The following is a 25,474-nucleotide window of genomic DNA, read 5'->3' as shown; positions in this document are numbered from 1 at the left end:
GGCATACATATAAGTTGTAATGAATAATAACTCAATGCCAAAAAGGAATTATAATGCAAAGTCTAATGTAAGCAATGCTGAGTACTGCATAGGCCAGCTTAGGAGGTGTAAGCAATGTATAGGCCAGCTAACACAATGTGCCCAGTGTTATATCCCTTTAAATAATGCCAACCCTAGGTAAACAGGTTCGCCCATAGCATAGCATTTTCAAAACTGCCCAATCACAGAAAAGTGTGGAAAATCATCCCTACTTAAACCCAAGAGGCGGGAATACATCTCATAACTGGTTGTAGCTTCCCCTTACAGGCACAATGGCAATAAGGGGAGAAGGTGTGCACAGCACTGGTCCATCCAGGAGTCCAAGGACATGGCAGGACTCCTTGTCAAAGACCATGATCAGAGACTGCTGCAGGGCCAGTACCGGGACTCCCAATATAAGCTGGAGGCCTGGAACCATCTCGCCCGCAACCTCACCAGTGCCACTGGCATATCCCGAACTGGTGAGCAGGTCAGGCATCACTATGCTGACCTGAAGTGGCATAAGGGGGACCTCTTGGAGGAGTGGCTCCAAGAGGCTAGAGAGGCAGGGGATGTTCCAGTCATGTGTATCACCCCACTATGTGTGTAATAATTGCCAGCTCAGGTATATCATGGATAGGTATGGCTAAATGTTCTTCTTATGTCCCCCACAGCTGCAGTGGAGTGGGCAATGAACCAGGAAGCCCACATCAGTTGCCTGGCGAGGTTGCGACATGAGGCAGGTCAGTAATACTCATGCAATTACTGTTATAGGAAATAAAACTAAAAGTAGTAGTAAATTAATTGCCTGTATAAAACCTGTATAGTTCAAGGCAAGTACTGCATACACTAGAGATTATGGCAGGAAGAGTCTCATATCGTTTGTATGTCAATAAAAGTGTAATAGCCTGACAATAAAGGTCTAACTGCTGGGCTGCATGTGTATACTCTGGTATCATATGGTAATGTAGATTAGCAATCATGTAATAGTCCTGTAGTACTAAGCACTGTTACCCACACTGTGCACCATAAATTGAATGTGTAGGAATGCCTGTATATGACAGGTGTAATCCCAGAGGCCATTTAGTACAACTGAGAAACACATAGACAGAAAACAGGGAAAATGCAGACAACAAAACCTGAATAGCGCATGCAACTGAGATGTGAACTGTTGTTTTTTAGCACACACACAGCCATGGTTTGAATCCTGCCAGTGGTAGTACTCTGCATACAGAATCATACATCACAACTGTACAGAATGTCCAGTAAAGTGGCCCATATCTGTTGCCTATCAACCTGTCCCCCTGGGAAATCAGTGGGATGATCCCAGATGTATAGGCAACAAACAGGAAATACAACTGATTGACACACATCTATGAGAAAAAAAGCTGGCACAAAAGCAACTCCTCAGTACCTTATGAGACTAAGAAGCCACATATGTCTCATTTACACCCCAACTTGTCAAGCTGTGGTCAGAGTGTGTACAGTAACAGAGTGAGATGTATGTGCATAATAGTAATGTGGAATCTGGTACTGTGTGTGGGAACATTCAGGTAGTGCTAATAAACATTTCTCCCACAGGTCTGTCAGATACCAACACTGTGGCCAGAAATACAAGAATCATACCCAGTAGTGGTACTGTTTACACTGGTATTGTATGGCAGTGCGACAGACGCAGTTGCTCTGATTAATGAGGTATGACACATCACTGTCACCCACACTGTCCTACAACATATAACTGTCTGGGAATTCTGTGTAAGAATGTTGTAATACAAGGTCAGAATGCAAAAGCACAGGGGATTAATAAGACAAAAAGCAGATAGGAGAAATACAGCAATATCTATATAGCACACACAACTGTGATGGCCAGTGTTTAAGTTGTAGCAGATACAGCCATAGTCTGAATCCTGGGAGTGGATGTAGGCTGCATACAGAATCATACCCCACAACTGTACAGATAAGGCCAGAATATCCAGTATATGGGCCCATTTCTGCTGCCTGTCCCCCTGGTAAGTCTGTGGGTTGATCCCAGATGTTTAGCCAGCAAAAAGGGAATACAAGTGATTGTCAAAAACCTATGAGAACAAACCTGTCACTGTAGCAACCCCCAAAACTGTTAGGAGATTAATATTTCAAGCATGTCCTATCTGCACTCCCATGTTGTCAAACTGTGACCAGAGTGTGTACAGTAACAGAGTGAGATGTATGTGCATAATACTAATGTGTAATCTGGAAGTTTGTGTGGCAACAGTCAGGTAGTGCTAACAAACATTGCTCCCACAGGTACATCAGATATGAACACTGTGCTGAGAAATACAGAGCATTATAACCTGTACTAGTACTATTCACTCTGGTATTGTAGGGAATTGTGAGTGTTGCAGTTTCTCTGAAAAATAAAGTATCACTGATCGCTGTCACCCACACTGTGCTACTGAATATAAATATGTAGAAAAGCAAGTATATGTATGTGTTAGGTCACTAAAGGTGGAAGAGGGCAATATTCTAGATATGTCCCAGTACACCAGTATGTGGTCAACACATGGCCAGAGTCTGTGCAGAAAAAGTTGGATAGCTATGTGCACAACATCAACCTGGAATTTGGGAGTATGTGTAGAAACAGTTAGTGTTAACAAATATTCCCTCCACAGGTATACCATGTAAGAGGTGTATACTGCAGGTAAAACCGGTCCATGTGTAATAATGATGACAGCCATATCACTGTCCAAACTAAGGCTATAGGGTAGTGTAGTAAGACTTGTAAGGTACAGATAACAGCACTGACTAGGAAAGTAATGTGGACTACTGGAATATACTAGTTGTTATTTGACATCTTTCTCTCCCCCCACCATAGCTCCAACAATAATTAACATACCCACCCAAACTGGTATATAATGCACCTATGTTTTGATACTATCCAATTGTTTGATAAATATATTAATGGTTCCCAGGCATGTTCTATATTGAATTATTCCAACATTGGTGGCATGGTGCCATCAAAGTACCTGCGTGTTGTTCTTATTACCACTGTGGTCCCATATATGCGTGTGTTCTGTTTGCTGTGCAACTGTTCCGTATCTGATGTCTGGGTTAATGGGAATATCTATGCATGCTGTTATACCTAACCCTGGAATTTGTTGACTATTACTAACCCACATATGATGATGAAATCTAAGCACTATAGCATGCTTGGGAAGGCCAGTCCCAGCAGACCCACCTGACCCACCTCAGCTGGCCATGGCACCTGGCCCCAGCATGCCTGGGGCCCAACCCAGGACCTCCCTGTCCATTGGTCCTGCACCACCTTTGGGTGGAACCACCTCAGGGATGGGGCTCACCCCCTCCTGGGAGTGGGCATGGACAGGCACCAGTCACCCATCGCTAGGTCAGGGTCATGGTGTGTAGAGAGATCAACCAGCAGTTTGTTGATCTTCTACGCCAGCTTGAGGGTCCTGTGTTGCAATTAGAGAGTCAGCCTGGCTCTGTGACTCAGTCCCCAGCACAGCCACTTTTGGGGCTGTGAAGGTGCAGTGCTGACTGCCCATGGGGCGGGACCTCAGTCCCACTGTTTCTACTAGGGGGCTCATGGGCTTCCGATTTCCTAACACCCCTCCCCATCAAGGTGTTTACCCCCCCCACGTGTCATATACCGCCCCTGTATGCATCTTGTTTGTCTTGTCTGTTAACCTACCCAACCTACCTCCCCAATTATACCTACTACCCCTCCCCAACATCCCACTCTCACCTGAAAAAAAAAAGGCAATCTGTTCCCACAAAAAACTGTTGCCCCATACAAAGCTGTCCATTTTGCACAATTTTCCACTGTAATCCGGTCTAATTGGCATCACAACTTATTTTTGTTGTCCTCACCCCCTCAAAGGGGTGTGAGTGTCCAAATCTACCTCCAAATTCAATGTATATCCACAGTTGTTGCTGTAGAAGAAAGGGGCAGCTATGGACCTTCCTTACACCCTTCCTGCACATCCCTGGCTATTTTCCCTACTATCTTTCCCTTTTTGTGCCCCTTTTTACACCATTTTCCTATCAACCCCTTCTTCTTAGCTTTTAAAGAAAGTGCAGGGGTAAGCAGGAGTAAGCACTTTTAAGCAGTGCTTACCTCCATGCAAACCTGCTTACAACTGCTTTAAAGTGCCTTAATCACTCTGTATCCAATGGCTCGTGTTCTGGCCAGCAACAAAATAAACAGCCTCTGAAAGGCTCAAGCCCAGGACCCTGCATACCATAGCCAAAGTGATTTACCACTATATATATGTGTGTGTGTGTGTGTGTGTGTGTGGGTGTGTGTGTGTGTGTGTGTGTGTGTGTGTGTATATATATATATATATATATATATATATATATATATATATATACACACACACATATATATATAAATATATATGAACATATATACATGCAAATGCTTACATCTATCATCTATAGATATATATGTCTACATCTATATGTCTAAATATACACAGCAAGTTACATATATGTAAGCAGATATATATCTATGTAGGTATATATGGACATAGTTATGTATATGTAAGCAGATATATGTATATATATATATATATATATATATATATATATATATATATATATATATATATATATAGATAGATATAGATAGATATATATATATAGGTATATATGGACATGCATCTGTAGATAACAACGGGAAAATAACTAAAACATATATGTCCACATTTATTTATTTATTTATTTATTTTATATTTGTTGACCGGGAAAGTCCGACTAGGTTCCACAGATCCTGTTTTCAGCGGAGGCCCGGGGAGAAATGTTCCACATGCACATGCTCCACATGCACATGCACTGTTAATGGGGTTGAGAGGCCCCAAGCAATATACGTCTTGTACGAATAGGTATACCCCCCACAGTCAAACACTCCACCCTGCAATACACTACCAAGTATTGCAGATCCCATAACCAGGACCTGACACAACATGGGCACAAGATTTTAACAGTATTACATCCCACCTGTATGATGTCAGGCTGGTACTGGTAACATATGCAGTACAGTCTGGCTCCCATAGGAAATGTACAATGTGGAAGCTATCAACATCTACCCACAGAGAGGTCATAGGATATAACACAACACACAGATTTGCATAAATGGAAAACCCTTATTTGTGTACTATTACAGTTTTATATGCCATGTCATATAGCTGTTCAGACACTGACATCCATATAAACAGAGTAATGCAACTGTGAAACATTTATACTAATACAGTAGTGTTGAAAGGTTCACAACTGTTGCTGTCCAGGCCCAAGCCCTTCAAATAGTACAATAGTAAAGACAGACTGGGCCACAGGATACCAAACAATCAACATTAAGTAATGCAGGTGTATAGTTCAGCAGCCTCTATCTACATTCTGTACACAATCACTAGGTGGTAAAGACTTCAGTTGACCAAATGGGATGTAACTGTTACATAACAAGGCATAACTGACGCCATCACAAACACACTGACAAACAGAACAGTCTGTATGGCAGGAGGCAGTAGGCCTGCATTAACCCAGTTTATGTATCTAATGTAAATATAGGTGAATTGTATGGTACTGTACATCCAGATACCTTACGGCAGCTCACCCAGGATACCCCCACATTTTGTAACAGCCTAGGTTATTTATGGTGCATCCCCCCAGACTCAATAATACAGGGCCATATACCACGGTTACATACACTAGCCTCAGGAGTTCATAAGGGCACACTTGTATTGTGTAGGTGAATCCCACACATATATGGCCCCAGTCCCACCGTATGTGTGGGGATAAAACAGCAATGGACTGATGTTAGGAATAGCAGCATGATATACCCACAGTCCACTACAGAACAACCCTGACAGCATGTCATATGGGCAAAGCTTGATATGTAGGTGGAGGACAGAGGCTGGAACACAGGCCCATATGAGGAAAACTGTTGCCATACACTAAGCAAGTCCCTGGTGTTACAGGATAGTCTGCAACATACCCTTAGTCAGGGATTTGAGGTTATAGGTTCTTAAGTTCATAGGTAGGTACTAGGCCATTGGCCCTAGGGCCTCTATAAGCCTAGCCAAAAAGGTAACCTAGCTTTCGCAACCCAAAAAAATATTTTTCTGTGCCACTGTCGAGCAGAGCCACAGAAGTGATCCCCAGGGTGAATTTTCTATTTCCCATCCAATCATCAAGATTTTTCTTGAACAGTGCTAATGAGAAGCTTTGTTTGATATAGATAGGTAGTTTGTTCTAGAGTATGGGAAGTCTCTGGGACAAGAATCTATCCCTCCAGCATGTTCTGTTTATTGTAGTGACAAGGTTTAGGTACCTAGAGCATGTAACTTGGAGGGATAGGGATTTCATTAAGTGGAGCATGTCCAATAGCTCTGGGTTTGACATAGCTTTGTATGTTAGGCAGAGATCACCTCTGAGTAGGCAATATGCGATGGAGTAAAGCTGGAAATTTTTTAGACGGTCTGCATACGGCATCTGTTTGAGGCTGGTAATCCTCTTTGTGAGGTATTTCTGCTGCCTTTTCAGTTGTTGTAGATGTCTTGTGAGGTACATATGAAAAGGTGCATTGTACTCTATAATGGGTCTAATGAGTGATGAGTAGAGGGGTACAAAGACCTCATTTTCCTGTATGAGAAACCTTTTGTGATGAGGTGTGCCATGTAGAAGGATTTCTGACTACTGTGGTGATATGATTATCAAAGGAGAGACTACTGTCCACCTGTGTCCCAAGGTCTCTTATCACACTTTCGGTGTTAGGTTTACTACCACCTATGTGGTAGTTCATGGGTACAGATTTTTTACCAAAGGGGATGACAATGCACTTTTTGGCATTGAGCTTGAGGCCATGGCTTTGACACCAGGCATCTGTCTCAGTGAGGACCTTTTGTAGGATGTCCACATCGTTAGGAGTTTTGATTATGGCTCCTAGTTTGCAGTCATCTGTGAACTTTGTTAGCCAAAGACCTTCTGTGTTAACCTGTACTTCAGAGAAGTAGATACCAAACAGGAGAGGACCGAGGACTAAACCTTGTGGTACTCCACTTGTCACTGGTCTGAAGTTGGATTTGGAGTCTGCTACTTTCATAGTGTGGGTTCTGTCAGTGAGCCAGTTGGCAACCCATCTTGTGACATAGGGATTTATAATTAGTTTATTGAGTTTATCTATAATTACATAGTGGGGGATGGTGTCAAAAGGCTTGGTGAGATCTAGATAGGCTGTGTGAACCATCTTACCCTCGTCTTCGACTTTAGTGACTGCTTCAAAGAAGTCTATCAGGTTTAGGAGACATGATCTGCCTTTTACAAACCCAAACTGGGTGGGGTCCAGAGTTTGGAGATTACCTATGTCTTTGTTTATAAGTTCAATAATGATATGTTCCATGGCCTTGCAGACCAATCTTGTCAGGCTAATGGGGTGGTAGTTCCCGGGGTCTGTGGTGGATCCACCTCTGTGGAGTGGGATAACCATCACTGTGCGCCAATCAGTGGGCACAAAGCCTGAGGTGAGGCTATGATTGAACATGGTACTTAGGTGGGGTACCAGTTTGTTCTTTAGTCCATGTAGAACGCAGCCTGGGATGTTGTCAGGTTCCATGGATGCTGTGTTCTTCACTTTGGAGAGTATGTTTTTTACCTGTGCAGCCGTGATTGCAGGAACTTTGCATTCTTCCAGTATAGAGATGGGTCCTTTAGGGGGTGAGAGGGGGGTAAAGTTAGCACTGAATCTATCTGCCAGGATGTTAGCAATATCAGTTGGTTCTGTGTATTTAGTGCCATTGTGCTGCAACTCAGAGCAGATCTGAGTGTTGCCACTGTGATTCTTGACATAGCTATAGAATGCTTTGTGGTTGTCTTTAGAATCAGTAGCGATTTTGTTTTTGTAACTAGCTTTGGAGGATTTTATGAGGAATCTCAGCTTCTTACTGAGGCTGACCAGGGAGCTCCTCCAATTATGGGATTTTACTCTTTTTTGCAACAGTTTCTTTCTTCTGTTGTAGAGTTTGTTTGTGGCAGGGGACCACCAGATTGGCTTTATTTTTTTTAAGGATAGCATCTTGGTTCTGTTAGGGATAGCACAATCCATGGACTCATGTAAGTGCTTATAAAGTACAATTGTGTAGGTTTCAGCAGTTGTGCCTCTATTGGCCATCTGCATGGGTGACGTAAAGTTTGCCACTTCTGTCTTAACAAGCATGAAGCTGGCTTTGGAGAAATTTTTTACGGTAGTTTCCCTAATGGGGGGTGGGGGCGGGATGTGGATGTCTAGGGTGATTAACTTGTGGTCAGATCTGACCAATGAGGAATTGACCTTTGGTGTGGAACACCAGTCACCCATGTTGGTAATGACCAGGTCTAGGATATTGCTGCCCCTGGTGGGGGTGTGAATAAGTTAATCCAAGGCATTGGAATTTATGAATTCCAGAAAATGTTGAGCAAGAGTTGGTACATAAGTAGTTTCCCCAGTTAATGGTGGGGTAGTTGAAATTGCCCATTATTAGGGTGTTGGGTTGTACCCTAATATTTTCCAGTGTATCAAGAAATGAGGAGTGGGAATCCTGGGACATGGTGGGGGATCTGCAGCAAGCTACAGTTTGGATTGTGGTCTTGCCCACAGTTAGTTGCACTTGGATAATCTCAGATGCATTATGCTGAGCAACTGTGGATGTCCTTAATGAATATGGACATGCCTCCATCTTTAGTGTTTCGGTCCAGGTTAGGTGGCCAAAAGGTGTGGTATGAATTATAGCCTGGTAATGCAGGGGTGCTCTTTGGAGCCTTGAACCAGGTCTCTGACACTGCACAGATGTTGATATTCTCCATGTTAAGGAGTGCCTCAAGGTTAGAAACGTAAGTGGATGTAGACATGCACTGATAGCACTCAACACACACACTGCCACTAAAATATCTGGCACAGGACCTGTGTGGTGGACAGACAAAACATGACAGGCACACCTCTGGCCACCAGGAGGACAGACCCACAGTTGAGAGCTATGCAGACAGACTGCATTGCAAGGTAAACTAGTATGTACACACAAACTCTGTAACACCAGTACTATAAAAAGCATAACACAACTCTACTCACACTCTGTCTGTAGTTCTGGAACCTTCTACAAATTCTATTTCTGGAACCTTCTATTGCTACCTGCTGTCTGTGACACTGATGCCCACACAGAGGAAGGATGTCCATCACACAGGAAAGGTAAAGGAACCACGCCCACACGATGTAGGGATTTATAGTAGGAGGTTGCCATGACAGTGGTAATTGGAAGTACTACACTGCAAGCTGCATGCAGTTAGCAAGTGGAGGACACTGTTTGGTGCAGAGGCCATCACCTGATCATATGCATCACCTACTAAAGCCATGCTGCAATCTATTGAAAGCAGCTCAAGAGGGAGAGAGAGATAGAGAGAGAGAGAGAGATGCTGATGTCCGAATGTACCCCACATATAGGTATGCATATGTGTACATATGTCACATATATAATATATAAAATATATAGATGTATATCAGCATGTATGTCCACAAATATACAGATACCCATGTGTAGACATATATATGTGCACATATATACCACATGACATATATCTACACTTATATAGATATATACCTATATGCACATGTCTTTATATTTATACAAACACACGCACAAACATATATGTATGTGAAGACATGTCCCCTATATTATGACCACAGTGATGCATGCTATGTGCGAGCACCAGCACACATAGCAATACACACATATATCTACAGCTGGCAGTGTGTGCAACATGGACCGATATGTCACATGTTAGTCCCTTGTTGGGACCACATTGCCCCCATCTGTAAAGTATGCAATGGGAAAATGGTGAAGTATGGAAAGTACACTTGTGGAGGTGGTCAGGATTGATGAGTATAGAGGACAGTCTGCAGGGGTGGTATGTAACACATGTGGTGGGTAAACACCCTGGATGGTGTGTGTGGTCTGTGATGTGGATGCCCCATGGGCCCCAATATGGGGGCAATGGGAACAAGCCTAGCACCCACTGCTACTCACAACAGCAGTCCATGTCCTGAAGGTGCCTGGTCTAGAGGCTGAGCAGGAGGAGCATGTTAGCCCTGTGAATGTGCACTGGGTGTCTCAGACTGATGTAGCACATCCCACATGTGTCTTTGTAGCCTGGTATGGAACAGACCCTAGACCTGACCACAGGGGACAGGAACATCTGTGTGTGCCCTGGGGTGGGGCAACATCCCCTGGGTGGTTCCACCTGCTGGTATTGCTGGACCAGTACATGAGGAGGCCACAGGTTGGGACACACATGTGATGTGGCCAGGTATCATGGGCAGATGGGTTTGTAGAGGTTGATCTGCTGTCCAATAGAACATATACATGTTATTGTGTCACTGTTATAGAACATATGTTGGTAGTAATAGTCTACACAATCCCAGTACATGTCCAACAGTATGCATAGATATTTGCAATAACACAGAATGTCAGATGTGCAGCAATCCCAGAGCAGCCATACCACTGGCATATACAGAACCATAGTGGCCCTGATAATGGCATGCATGTTAATAGTCTGTAATAGGACAGCAATGATAGTGTCCACACAGGGGGCATGGCTACAATCACATAGCAGAAAGTGTGGTACAATACAATATCTGTTCCACTGCTAGTTTAGCTGTAGTGCCTAATGAGTTGTGTGTACAGTTTGTTGAAGCTGATATGGAGGAGGGGTGACAGAGATGTGCATTACAAACTGTGGTAACCTTGCTGTATGAGTTGCTCAAACCTGTTTCCACTTTTATGTCTTTCAGCCAACAAGGCACATGCATGGTTGCCCACCTATTCCAAAGCAGAGAATGATGTGGTGATATCACACTTGATCCAGCACTATCCAGTGCTGTTTGGCAGGGCTGCACATGAGCAGCAGGAGTGGACTGCCCTGTGGAACAACCTAGTCCATAGGGTCAATGTTGCCAGACTGCACAACAGCAGTTATGAACAGGTCCGGCATCATTGTACTGACCTGCTTTACAATGCCCATTGGCATGCAGCTGCAGCCCGGGGGATCACCTCACCACAAGGGGGCCATGACATCCATCCCCCTGACACATGTGGAGGAGCTCCAGGCCAGCCTCGTGGCACCTGCCCATCTGGACAGCCGTCAACCGCTGGACTCCTTTGTGGAGGTGGGTGTCACCCACACACCGACCAAGGAGCATGCAGGTAAGAACACAGAACACATCAGTAGACCACTGCTGTGGGTACATCTGCATTGGTACAGGTGGATCATGCATATCTGACATGTCATAGATATATTGTGTTGCTGCACTGTAGTGATAAACAGATGTCCAGATGTAGTAGTATTGTTGCAATGTACCACTGATGTATTGTAATACTGCACCCACCCTGTAGCACTGCCACAGGTGTGGCCACTGACATTGCATCTCTCACATTCTTAGGTAGGTCCCTCTGGGATACCACCAAGGTAGTAGCCTGTAGCTGGTATGTTTTATGAAGATTCTTGCCAACACACAGGGCATGTAATGGTGATGGTATATTCCATGCACATATCTAACACATCTACCCTGAATGCATGCTGTACATGTGCATGTATTGTTGCTGTGAAATGCACAGTCTTACAGGGGTGACCATGATGGGGTATTGGAAGGGTATGTCAGACACCTGCATTATAACTGACATCCTGTCATTGCTGAATGTGTCCACAGGGAATAATATACTGGTGGCAGACATGGCATACAGTAGGGACATGTTCAGATCAACACCCATATACAGGGCAACACCAACATATATACCTGTAGGACAATGGAAACTGCTGCAGAGATACACTATGACATAAGGCATTACAGTAGTCCACATTATCTGCTGGGTCTAGGCTGCAGCATGTGGTGTTCAGTGTATGGGGCATTACAAAGTGACATACGTGTAGGGCTTACTTGTCATACATCTGCATAAAGGCTGAAGGAGGGGGGGTTCAGCATGACACACCAGTGTTCTGCAGCAGGAATCCTAAAGATGCTAGGAATGGCTCTATCTGCACATAGTCAGGTTCGGGGCCTATGGCAGCCATAACCCTACCCACACAACAATAGTGACAGCAGTGTGTGAACACCATGGGATGTGCACATGAGTGGACCTTGAAATCATGCAGAATGAGGGAACTTGTGTAGGGCAGACTGAACATAAACTGGCAAATGTAGATGGCCCACATTGGTATACCCCTGCCAGGAGCAGTGACTGCTGTAGTACACACAACAAGAGGTGCGATAAACCATTATGATAAGGGTGTGCACACATATGCCCACACGGTGTGTATACATTGCGGTCTGCAGCCTCACACCTAACACAATCTGTAGACACTGCATGTGAAAGTACAGGACATATGTCACATATTGGGCTCATGTACTGCTAAGAAATGCGGTGGTGTGGTCCCATGGTAGATCAAGGACGTGTGTGTCAGATCAATAAAGGTGTGTACACCCCCCATATCCACAATATGCTCTGATGGTGGTCATTTTAAGAGTATTGGAGTGGTCATACATGGTCTGTTGATGTTGACAGCTGTAAATCAGGCATCAGGCATTCACCAATGACAACTGTCCACATATCATCCCAGGTATGTGTTGCTGAAAAACATAGGGGCTGTGAGAAGTAAAGCTGACATAACTGACACAGTACTACACATTTTGCAATGGGTTGTACACCTGTGAGTTGCGGTGCACAGTACATGGCAGGGTGCAGAACAGGTGCACAGCAATACTGTGTACATGGGTGGAGTGGTATCCAGGGGAAGTGGCATTACCTAGTGACACAGCACATGCATCACACACATGTATACTGTTGCAAGCATGGATTGACTATAGCTGAACTGCTTGATGTTCTGTACCATATGTTCTGCACGTTGGCAGATGGATAATAGGAGGACTGCGTGTACTATCATTGTACAACCTCACCTGTATGTGTGTGTGTGTGTGTGTGTGTGTGTGTGTGTGTGTGTGTGTGTGTGTGTGTGTGTGTGTGTGCACATAGTTAGTTTGTCTGCGGGGTCACTCTGGTGAAGTGGATGGAGGTAGATGCATATAGGATGTGTGTGTGCATGTGTGTGTTTGTGTGGGTGGCCATGTATGCATGTGTGATTGTGGGGTGTTCATACAGTTGTACCTCCTTGTGGGACCATGCAGTACATGGACATGGACTGTCACATTACACACCAGGAATACCTGTCATGTGTGTAATCGCAGGACAGCAAATAGTATACTATGGTCTGTAGCATGGAACAGGCATCCAGAGGGAAGGTAGACATCAGGTACACCCTTAATATCGCAGTCAGCAGAGAGGTCACCTACAACCCACATATGCAGCTCTACAGATGCATTGGGGAAGTACTAGTCAACACCAAGGAGTGTATCCAAATATTAAAGTTGTTACATGATAGGCTGAAGGAGCAGCATGTCTGGCAGGTACTGAGAATTACATACACATGACACACCAGTGCGAGATATTATGGATACAACATAGTAGCTCACACATATAGGGGCAATGCACATCATGTCTGGGCATACAGAGGGTCATACTGAATAACAACAGTGAGGCCATGTAAAATCACTACACACAGGTTAGGCAGGTAAAGTAGCAAAAGGTCTTGTGTTGTGGCCGCTTGTGTGGGCATTTAGAGGACTGAGATGTTAATGAGTGGTAGCAATGTGTGTATGTTAACAAGTGTGATGCAGGACGGAGTAACACATGGACATATAAGTGGGACTGTCTGTAAAGCCATGGACAGGTAGGTATTATAGAGGAGTGTGTGTGTGTGTGTGTGTGTATGTGTGTGTGTGTGTGTGTGTGTGTGTGTGTGTGTGTGTGTGTGTGTGTGTGTGTGTGTGTGTGTGGGTGGGTGGGTGTACTATTAGGCAATGCTGTACAGGTTTTAAAGTGCATTTATTGTTTTCTCCCACAGGTGGTGAGGTGGGTCAGGGTCCCTCCTGCATGCAATCTTATGTTGATGTCCATACAGACACCGAAGATGATAATAATACTGCTGAGGCACAGGTGGGGTTGTCAGGGGCTGACACTGCACCAACATTTGACATCTCCCTTTTAGCCACCCCAGCCCCGCACAAAGTTTCAGAGCCTACACATACCCCATCACCAGTGGCCATAGGGGAGGAACAGCTGGCGTTTGGTGGCAGTGCACAGGGAAGTGTGGTAACCATGCCTACTGTATCTGGTCACAGCAGGCATAGCCAGATGGCCAGCAGGACATCACATAGGCGAATGTCCCAGGGTTCTCATGGTAGGGCCACTGGATTGCATGGCCTTGGCATAGGTGACATAGCTGGTACCACAGGCGCATGTTTCAGGCTGTACATGTGGTGTAGGCATGTATGGAACTTTACACCAGACAGGGCCTGAGGCTGCAGAGGGCTGCTCTCGCATCTGTAAGCAACAACCTCCTTGAACTGTTGGATGCCATCCATGGTTATACTGAGCACACGGATAGATAGCATGATGAGATGATGTCACTCATCGGCCGTGGTGTGTCCATGCTTCAATGTATGGTGGAGTTGCGGCAGACATGGGCCATTAACACCAACAGCTGGAATTCAACTTGGACATACTAGGACACCAAGGGGCTCCTGTAGTGGCAGTAGCAGCCCCGGCAGTGCTGGGGGGGTGTGCTATCCACACCACACCACAGTAGGCCACATGCATGTGGTCCTGGCCAGTCCCAGTGGGAACCTGGCACCAGCAGGTAATTGTCATCAGCAGGAGAGAGTAGCACATTGAGGTCCTTACCTGGACATGCCTGTGGAACCTCTGGCAGGGACAGTCAGGTGTCAATGGCCGGAGGCAGTGAACTGCACACCCTACCAGGTATGGTCTGCAGATGTCCACAAAAAGCTGTGTAGGGCAGCCACATGGCAGAACTGTGTGTATACATACCCACATACTATGCAAACACACCTAGGGCAACCCCATACCTACACACACCACATCACCTCACCCAGCTCTCCACAGTACACCCCTCACCCACACACATGGTGTCAAATGTATGGCCCACCCTCCAGCTCTGGCAAACAAACATCACAACCTGTGCATATGATGATACCTGTGCCCTATCCCTGTCATCCATACAATCAATGCAGGGACAGGCTGATATGGTTGTGATGCACATGGTGACTCTACAACAGTGTACCACAGTACTGCAATGTAACATGTTGTAGGGAGTAGAGTGTAATGCATATATGGCAGGTAGTGTAGCCGTCCAGCAATGATGTCTTATAGCTGTTAGTAACACTAGTTGGATGTGGTCTCTTTAATGTTATCCATTTGTGTTGTAGGTGTACATGTGTCAGCATGAGGAGGGTATGCAGTCATATTCCACCACGGGGTATGTCACTGTGGTGACATCATGGCTGTGACATATCTGGGGTACAGTTGAACACATGTCACAGGTTACTAAACCGGCTATTGCCTGTGCCACATGGATGGGTAGCCCGCTGAGACATGTATACCCTGCAACCTGATATAGACCCATCCACATACAAGCACACTGTTACTTGGCAACACTAAGAGTAGACCCCTACATAGCTATGTAGTGATACTGAAGAGTGTAGCTTACATTGCACACACCACACAGCATTTAGGGTGAGGTGTGTCCCAGGTTACATGTTACATGCAGAACATCTCCAGACATGTACAGCATGCTAATGGGGGATGTAATGGGTGTATTTGGACAATACATAGTATGACATACCTTCATATACACATTTACAGACACATAACAGCCAGACACACATCCAAGATGCCAGGGCCTATCACTGCTAACTAACCTGACCATTTGTCCTATGTGTTACAGGTAGGCTGCACACATCACATGCATAACTGGCTTGGATTCTGGTAGCAGTTACCTGTATGGTTGATGGTGACAGTGGTAACCATAACGTGGTACATGGGACATATACCGGGTTTACTTTGGTGTAATGACAGTTTACACAGCATTCACATCCCCCAGTGGATATTGTATTCCCTGAAACCCATGATGACAGTCTGTCACACCCACTATCACACATTGGCCACAACTGCGATACAACCTATAGTGTATCCCAACAGTGGGACTACAGGAATATGCATCCTATGCACATGCCACACACATAGTAGGCTGTTGCATTGTCATGTCTCACCTATGGGCAGCAACAACACTATCTGTACTAATGAGTGGCAATGGGTATTGTAATAGAAGTATGTGGCCTCAGAATGCTGTCCACTTCAGATATATGGACATGCACACCTACACACACATGCCAGAACACAATGGGTATCCCATGCCTATCACCCCATTTGTAAAACACTGTTGTGCTGGTACTGCAAGGCTCATGTAGCTGGTATGCAGGGAGCTTAACAGGGTACACGTAATGTCCCATACAGCTACAGCTAGAACTGACTATGGCAATGGGTGTTGTGTTGGTTGTGAAGGCCCTCATGGAATTCTCAAGTAGAGGTGTGCTAACACAGACACTGCTATACTCAGTCATGCACATGTACACATGTGTCAGTACAGGGGTGCATCCCTGCATGTGGTCATAGCTGTGTACCTAGCTATTGTCCAAGGGGAGATGGGTCATGTAGGGGTTGTGTGTACAGTGTTATCCTGCCACATGTCAGGTGGCAGCGGGCATCTATCAAAAGACACTACTGTTGTGACCCTCAGGGTGTGAATGACATGCATCAGCCAATCCTCCAGGTGCCTCCTGCACAAGGCCACTTAGGTAATCAAGTTGACAGGTATGCAACATATATTACAACACATGTTTATTGTCTTTGATGGTGACCTATACCCAAGCATGTTTAGTTGACTGTGGTAGTGTAGGTACTTGTGGCATGTGGTGCGTAGTGGGTGACATCTCCTGTATGTGCCACTTCTTACACAGCTGGACAGACATGTCAGTGTCAATCAAGCTTAGGTTGCCCCTACATATCCCAGCTAGATACCTGCCATCTGCACATCTGTACAGGGACTGGCAGTCATCAGCTTGGCAAGTAGATATGCAGTATCATGAGTGTGTTGACAGATAGACGTCTGACAACAATATGTATTCCATAACTATATGTCATAAGCACTCAGTAACATGTGCTGTATAGACGGCAGTCTACAGTTACATTCCACATGATGGAACATTACCCAGTAAAGGGCATATACTGTGACACAGCTCACACACCAGGGATACAACAGGGAGGCTTCAGAGTCCAGCTATGCCTGCAGGTGTGCCTGTTGTCAGTCCTACATTTAGCACTCTGCCCTTATCTGGGTAAGCACTGTCAACAGTAGTACTGCCATGATACACTACATGCCAGTGTGACAGCATGTACCCTGGGGAACTACCCCTGTATGTAACACATTCACATGGATAATAGTGCTGTACAGGCCTCATTTATGTCTGTGTGCCACACATGACACTCACACCCCTTGCTACTGTAATGACAGCACATAGGCACATGTATTGTACATGGTTTTACATACACTTATTACAGATCTCATTACCCTGCTATGTTATCAGACTGGGTGGTGTGACCTGGTTACCATGGCTAAGCCATGCTTAGCAAGTCTCAGCATTGGTGCAATATAATAGCTAAGCTCATTTGCACACTGGTAAGAGAAGTCTACACTGTCTATGTGCCCATGCGTTTTCCCATAGCTTAGCACTGCTTAGCTTCATGCAAACCCATGCAAACCCACTTAAAGCTGCTCAAAACTTCCTTACCACTCTGTATCTAACAGCCTTTGTTCTACCCAGCAACAAAATGAACAGCTTTTGAACTCAGGACCCTGTACACTACAGTCACAACACTTATCCACTATGCCATGGCCACTGTGAAGACAGCTGTTGTTTTACCAATATTGCTGTCAATACACATATTGAATAGTATTGACCAATTGCCTTTACTTCCAAAATTGTGTAGTCATTGTCATTAATATGACTGTTGCATCACATATGTTGGTCTACCATAATGTACACACAGCGATACATATGGTAAGATACATCTGGGAGAGTATACACGACCATGAGATTTACACATGACAGAATATGATTATATACATATAATAGGTCTATATATGTCTACATGTAAATACACGTGTATACTCATACATATGTCTGTATACACATCTGTATAGTGCTACTTATATATGGCCATGTGTGCATCCCTTCATATGTATATATATATATATATATATATATATATATGTGTGTGTGTGTGTGTGTGTGTGTACATATATATATATATATGTGTGTATATATACATATATGTAGTTATAGATATATGTATATATATATATATATATATATATATATATATATATATATATATATATATATATATATATATATATATATATATATATATATATATATATATATATATATATATAGCTACATATGTATGCACATCCTATGTGTACAGTTATGCCTAGTTATGTTGATATATATGTAGATATGTACAACTATATGTGCATACATATCTATTCTGATATACCTACTACTGTCAATATATCTGTAGATATCCATACATATATGTGCATATGTATCTCTATCTGTATATGTGATGACATATATTGCTCTGTGTATGTATATATCTGAGTGTTTATATGTGTGTATGTATATATATATATGTGTGTGTGTGTGTGTGTGTGTGTGTGTGTGTGTGTGTGTGTGTGTGTGTGCATATGCATATCCATCTATGTATGTCGATATGTATATGTGTATATATTTATATAGATATATGGATAATTAGATATACATATATGTTCACCATATGTCCTGAACATGGAGTGGAGCCCTACTTCAGCCCCAACAGTCCCAACTTCATACTGCAAGGGGATGTTAGGTATGTATTGCATGTATATTTGTAGACTATTGCTACTGTAGTAGGGATTGTTTATATGTGTGTATGTATATATGTGTGTGTGTGTGTGTGTGTGTGTGTGTGTGTGTGTGTGTGTGTGTGTGTGCGCATATGCATATCCATCTATGTATGTCGATATGTATATGTGTATATATTTATATAGATATATGGATAATTAGATATACATATATGTTCACCATATGTCTGAACATGGAGTGGAGCCCTACTTCAGCCCCAACAGTCCCAACTTCATACTGCAAGGGGATGTCAGGTATGTATTGCATATATATTTGTAGACTATTGCTACTGTAGTAGGGATTGTCTTCACAGACATGGTGTGTGTGGGAGGTCACATCTGCTTTTAACATGTGCACCACTGGCTACTGACAGACATCTTAAGGACATCATAGTACTGTTCCTCTGCCAGCACAGTAATGCTCCTGTGGACTACAGCAGAGATATGGCCAATATATGTGGACAGTCTGACACACTCTGGACAGTCCAGAGGTATACACAGAACCTCTTAATGCAATACATGTGGACCAAGCCTGACAATGCGGATGTTAACAGCCATGTAGATGGGTATAACACATAACTACTGGTATATATATATATATATATATATATATATATATATATATATATATATATATATATATATATATATATATATATATGCCCTCATAGGTTATGCATTCACACACTCCTCTCTGTCCTAACACATAATAACTGCTGGTACAGAGGTGCCATGGCCACATACTACCCACTAGTTATTGACATACATCTGTGCATCATCCCACTGCTTTGTCTGACATACATGACTGTTATGGTGGCCCAGCAGCAGTACATCTGGCAAATATCTGGACATGACATCTCAGTGGCTAAGTACACTAAGCTGCTAGGCATGTAACAAAGCACTGGGCAGGCTACAGGCAAACTGGCTCAACACTGGCCTTCATTTTCTATGGTGGAATACACATGTACCTGCATATATAGCAGGCTCTACAGGCATGTCACAGCACAGAATAATGGACACCTGTGTGACAGTGCATAACCACAACCAATGTGAACACAGCCACAGCCACATATGGTATGCTAGCATACTATTACAGTATATGGACTATCTGTTTAACACCATCCTCATACGTGCCACTCACGCACTAACCCTACATATACTGGGCCACAATACAGTGTGGTCCGATGCCTGTCTGTGGTATGAGACATGTATGTGTTTGGCCCTACAAACATGTAAGCCAGTAGCAGTGCGTAACATCAGATAGAACAGGACTATGAACAATGACATCTACCACAATCTGTACACAGCCCAAGGTACATATGAACAATACACATACTGTCGAAAATCACCAAAAGTACACATACCTCAGTACTGTACACACAACCACAGAATGTCCAGGATATGTCATCAAATATAACCCCTACTATACATAACATGTGTAGCAGTCTGATATCTCTGTGGCTTGTTATCAGATATGATGTCAATAAATATGGTGTACAGCACATATGCAATAGTTACTGCATGAAATATGTACAAAGGTTGGCAGAGTTGTGGCTGGAGGCACAAACACAGGGCCATTATTGACATGTTGCTGTGATAATCTCATACATTTACTGTTGTAATATGGTTTGTTGCAACATATGTCCTATGAGGGAAATGAAGTCAGTAACTCTCACAGCTGTCACCATCTACAGACTGCAATCCTCTCACTACCTTCTGCAGTTCACAGATAGGTGATCTGTGGGTAACACAAGAAAAAAAGGCACCACACACTCCCCAGTCTACAGATGACCCTACTGATGGGGGTTTCCTCATAAACATAGCACTGACATGACAGGTATTAAAACATGCAGGACAGCCATTCCCACACACACCCTGTTAAATCAACATTACTCCAATTGCAGCATAGCAGCACATACAGTCTGTAGTCAAGTCAGGCACATCCCCCTCCTGTATTTGGCCTGTTTCCACAGTGTATGTTGTTAGATGTAAATCCCCAATCCATCTAATATGCTGTTTGCCAAACAACAGATCTAGTTCCCGCTCACAGTGAATGAAAAGGTCCAACACCAACATGAAGTTCCTAGATATTGGAGTGTGTTTCCATGTAATTGGCTATGGGAATGTTAACACAGCTGTTCCACATGCAATAAGCTGGAGGAGGGCTGCAATTCATGCAGAGGCCATCAGCTGATCATGAGCATCACTTACAATATACAAGCTGCAGCCTAAGCAAAGCAGATGCAGGTCTCCACATCCACCAGAGAGGGAGTAAGAGAGGCAGACAGAGGCAAAGTAAAGTCAGGGAGGGGTGGGAGAGTAAAACCTAAGCATGTTTTTCTCACAAACCTAGCAGCACACGGTATCAATCCCCTGATGACTATGTAGTGCTATCACATTTTGATGCAGTTATCAGATGCACCACATAGGTTACATGTTGAGGAGCCCTCAAAACATATATGCGATGGTGAGTGGCATCTGCGACAGGGATATTGTAGCCATATGGTAGGTATAGTACACATGCCTGTCTGCATGAACAGGTGCCAGTATCAACACAGCCACACTCTCAGAAGGGACACACACACATTGACACACATGGCAGGGCCAGGAATACAACCCATCACTAATGAGATTGCAACAACACATTACTGTGCAGGTATCACATGCACCACAGGGGTCATATAGAGGTTATATGAGCAAAGGGTATGTGGAGGTTTCTGACATTGGACAGAATGCTTCAGTATGCCAGTGGGGATTGCAGTGAGTGTGAATGTGATCATACACATTATACAACACACACACACACACACACACACACACACACACACACACACACACACACACACACACACACACACACACACACACACACACACACACACACACACACACACACACACACACACACACACATGATGCCAGTACTGACATGCATGGGTGCATTGCTTCACAGGTGTGTAGTGGTCGACTGTGCCAGACAGCTATACAAGGCTAGGTGATGGTTATACCTTGGCATCAGCCAACATGACAGTGGTCTGCATTGTGGCTCAGGGGTGTAGTTTCAGGATTTGCCCACACGGGTGGGTATTGTATTCACCATCTAGTGACTAATGTGTGTGGCCAATGCTGTGCATTGCTTGCCATGTATGTGTTCCTTAGTCCATGACATGAATGGTGTCTGGGATGTGCACACCTCCCACATGCATGTGCAGTGACATGTGGAACTGTACTTGGGGTGTCTGGCCCATGCTCTGTACACAGATTATCATCAGATGTGCCAGTCCTGGCCTCATGTGGTGGGAACTGGTAATAGACAGCATGATACCGGCATTCCCTGGTGTCAGTGGCATCTGTCCATACAGGGCATATTTTCAGGCATGGTATGTCCTTTATGGGTCACATTTGATGGCACCACAGGTGTTGCAGATGCCCAGTGGGGAACATGGGAAAGGTGCACTGTCAGCATATACATGCTATTGGACTGGTAGACAGGGTGCCATGCCCTCTGTAGCCCACTGCAATCACACCATAGTTGCTATCAGTGTGCAATATGCAGGGTACTACCAACATAGCAGCTATTGTCTAGGCAAGTGTGTGTGTTTGAGACATGGGTTGAGAGTATTCTCTGGGTAATAATAGGGTTGCTAACATTGTTTGCCTGGCCTTGATGTCACATGTATGGGTATGGATTTGCACCCCAGCCTCTCAGCTATTTCATATCTGTTATCCCTGTATGGTGGACATTGTGATATATACTAGGGCCACCACATAAGAAATTTGCAATTCCCGCTCCACATTGAGCCCAGTTGTTACACACTCACAACCACCTCCACACAGGATATGAGTTACAAACACAGCCAGCCACACACACCCCCTGTCATGTCTGGGATTAGAACTCCTACCTAACTAGTTTATTACACTACAGCACTATGCAGTTATAGGACATGTCTTGGAGATTACTGGAGTACTCCCTCCCCAAAGGTATATTCACATTGGCTGACATCAGCAGGATTGCCAAAGTAGGGCATTTGAATTGCAGTGAGTGTGTCTAGGCTAAAATGCATTGTTCCCTACACAGACATTGGAACACACACAACACATCCACAACCAACATGTGTGGGTATAGAACCCCTAACAGAGTTCTATATCACACCACAGCATGAAGATGTTATAGAATGCACCACAGGGTTTACTGGAGTACTCCTTCGCCAAAGGTGTATTCACAATAAATGAAATCAGCAGGATTGCCAAAGTAGGGGATTTGAATTGTAGTGAGTGTGGCTAGGCTAAAATGCATTGTTCCATACACAGACATTGAAACACACACAAAACATCCACAACCCACATGTGTGGGTATAGAACCCCTAACAGGGTTCTATATCACACTACAGCATGTAGCTGTTATAGGACAGACCATGGAGATTACTGGAGTGCTCCTTCTCAAAGGTGTATTTCACAATGAATGAAAACAGCAGGATTGCCAAAGTAGGGCATTTGAATTGTAGTGAGTATGTCTAGGCTAAAATGCATTGTTCCCTACACAGACATTGGAAAACACACAACACATCCACAACCAACATGTGTGGGTATAGAACCCCTAACAGAGTTCTGTATCACACTACAGCATGAAGATGTTATAGAATGCACCACAGGGTTTACTGGAGTACTCCTTCACCAAAGGTGTATTCACAATAAATGAAATCAGCAGGATTGCCAAAGTAGGGGATTTGAATTGCAGTGAATGTGGTTAGGCTAAAATGCATTGTTCCATACACAGACATTGAAACACAAACAAACCATCCACAACTGACATGTATGGTTATAGAGCCCCTAACAGAGTTCTATATCACACTACAGCATGACGCTGTTATAGGATGCACCACAGGGATTACTGGAGTACTCCTTCCCCAAAGGTGTATTTCACAATGAATGACAGCAGGATTGCCAAAGTAGGGCATTTGAATTGTAGTGAGTATGGCTGGGCTAAAATGCATTGCTCCCTGCACAGACAGAGACACACACATGGCATGTCTGGGATTAGAACTCCTGCCTAACTAGTTTATCACACTACAGCAGTAAGCAGTTATAGGACACACCACAGAGATTACTAGGCTACACCTTTCTGAAAGGTGTATTTCACAGTGTATGACATCAGCAGCCTTGACACAGAGGGCAATTGGATTGTAGTGAGTGTGACTAGCCTAAAAACATTGCTCTCTATACAGACAGTGACACACACACACACACACACACACACACACACACACACACACACACACACACACACACACACACACACACACATTTGCCATGTCTGGGATTAGAACTCCTACCTAACTAGTTTATTACACTACAGCAGTATGCAGGTATAGGACATGCCATGAAAATTACTGGGCTGCAGCTTTCCAAAAGGTGTATTTCACAGTGTATGACATCAGCAGCCTCGACACAGTAGAGCAACAGGATTGTAGTGAGTGTGACTATCCTAAAAAGCATTGCTCTCTACACAGACGGTCTCACACACACACACACACACACACACACACACACACACACACACACACACACACACACACACACACACACACACACACACACACACACATTTGTCACATCTGGGATTAAAACTCCTACCTAACTAGTTTATTACACTACAGCAGTATGCAGGTATAGGACATGCCATGGAGATTATTGGGCTACAGTTTTCCAAAAGGTATATTTCACAGTGTATGACATCAGCAGCCTTGACAAAGTGCGGTATTTGAATTGTAGTGAGTGTGACTAGCCTAAAAACATTGCTCTCTACACAAACAGACAAACACACACACACACACACACACACACACACACACACACACACACACACACACACACAGTTGCCATGTCTGGGATTAGAACTCCTACCTAACAAGTTTAACACACTACAGCAGTATACAATTATAGGAAGTGCCATGGAGATTACTTTCCTATACCTTTCACAAGGGTGTATTTCAAAGTGGATGACCTCAGCAGGCTTGTCATAGTACTTCTATGGGGAGGGCAGTGTGTGTGCATGGGCCATAACCCATTCATCTAGAGGATGACACACCACATGTGGGCATGCAGAGGGTTATATTTCACAGGTACATGTATACAGCTGCTAGATGACTACTTTTTTGTATAGTCATGTTGCACAACTAGCACTTGCACCACATAGTCTGTCATGCTGACAGATACCTCTGGCTAAGGTCAAAGGTGAGTGACATCCAAACATCATGTGGTTGTAGCAATTTGTCTGTCTGCTGGGTGGGACAGGCCTCATAATGGATGGCCCCTTGTGACAGTCACTCTATTCCACACATCTGTGTATGTCTACTTTTGGCTTTTATAGTGTGTTGTCCTTGGATATATGCCTGCATTCCTATCCAGTGTGTGTGCAAAGCATGAGTGCTGCAAACCGAGGAGTGTCTGCACTAACATCTGCAAATGCCAGATATGTTTGGTCCACTGTTGTTTGCAGACATGGCCTTCATTTGTT

The sequence above is a fragment of the Protopterus annectens genome, chromosome 6.part0 (assembly GCF_019279795.1).
Source record: "Protopterus annectens isolate FY-2018-M chromosome 6.part0, PAN1.0, whole genome shotgun sequence".
Taxonomy (NCBI): domain Eukaryota; kingdom Metazoa; phylum Chordata; order Ceratodontiformes; family Protopteridae; genus Protopterus; species Protopterus annectens.
The sequence above is the reverse complement of the archived record's forward strand: the minus strand, read 5'-3'. Positions refer to the sequence as shown.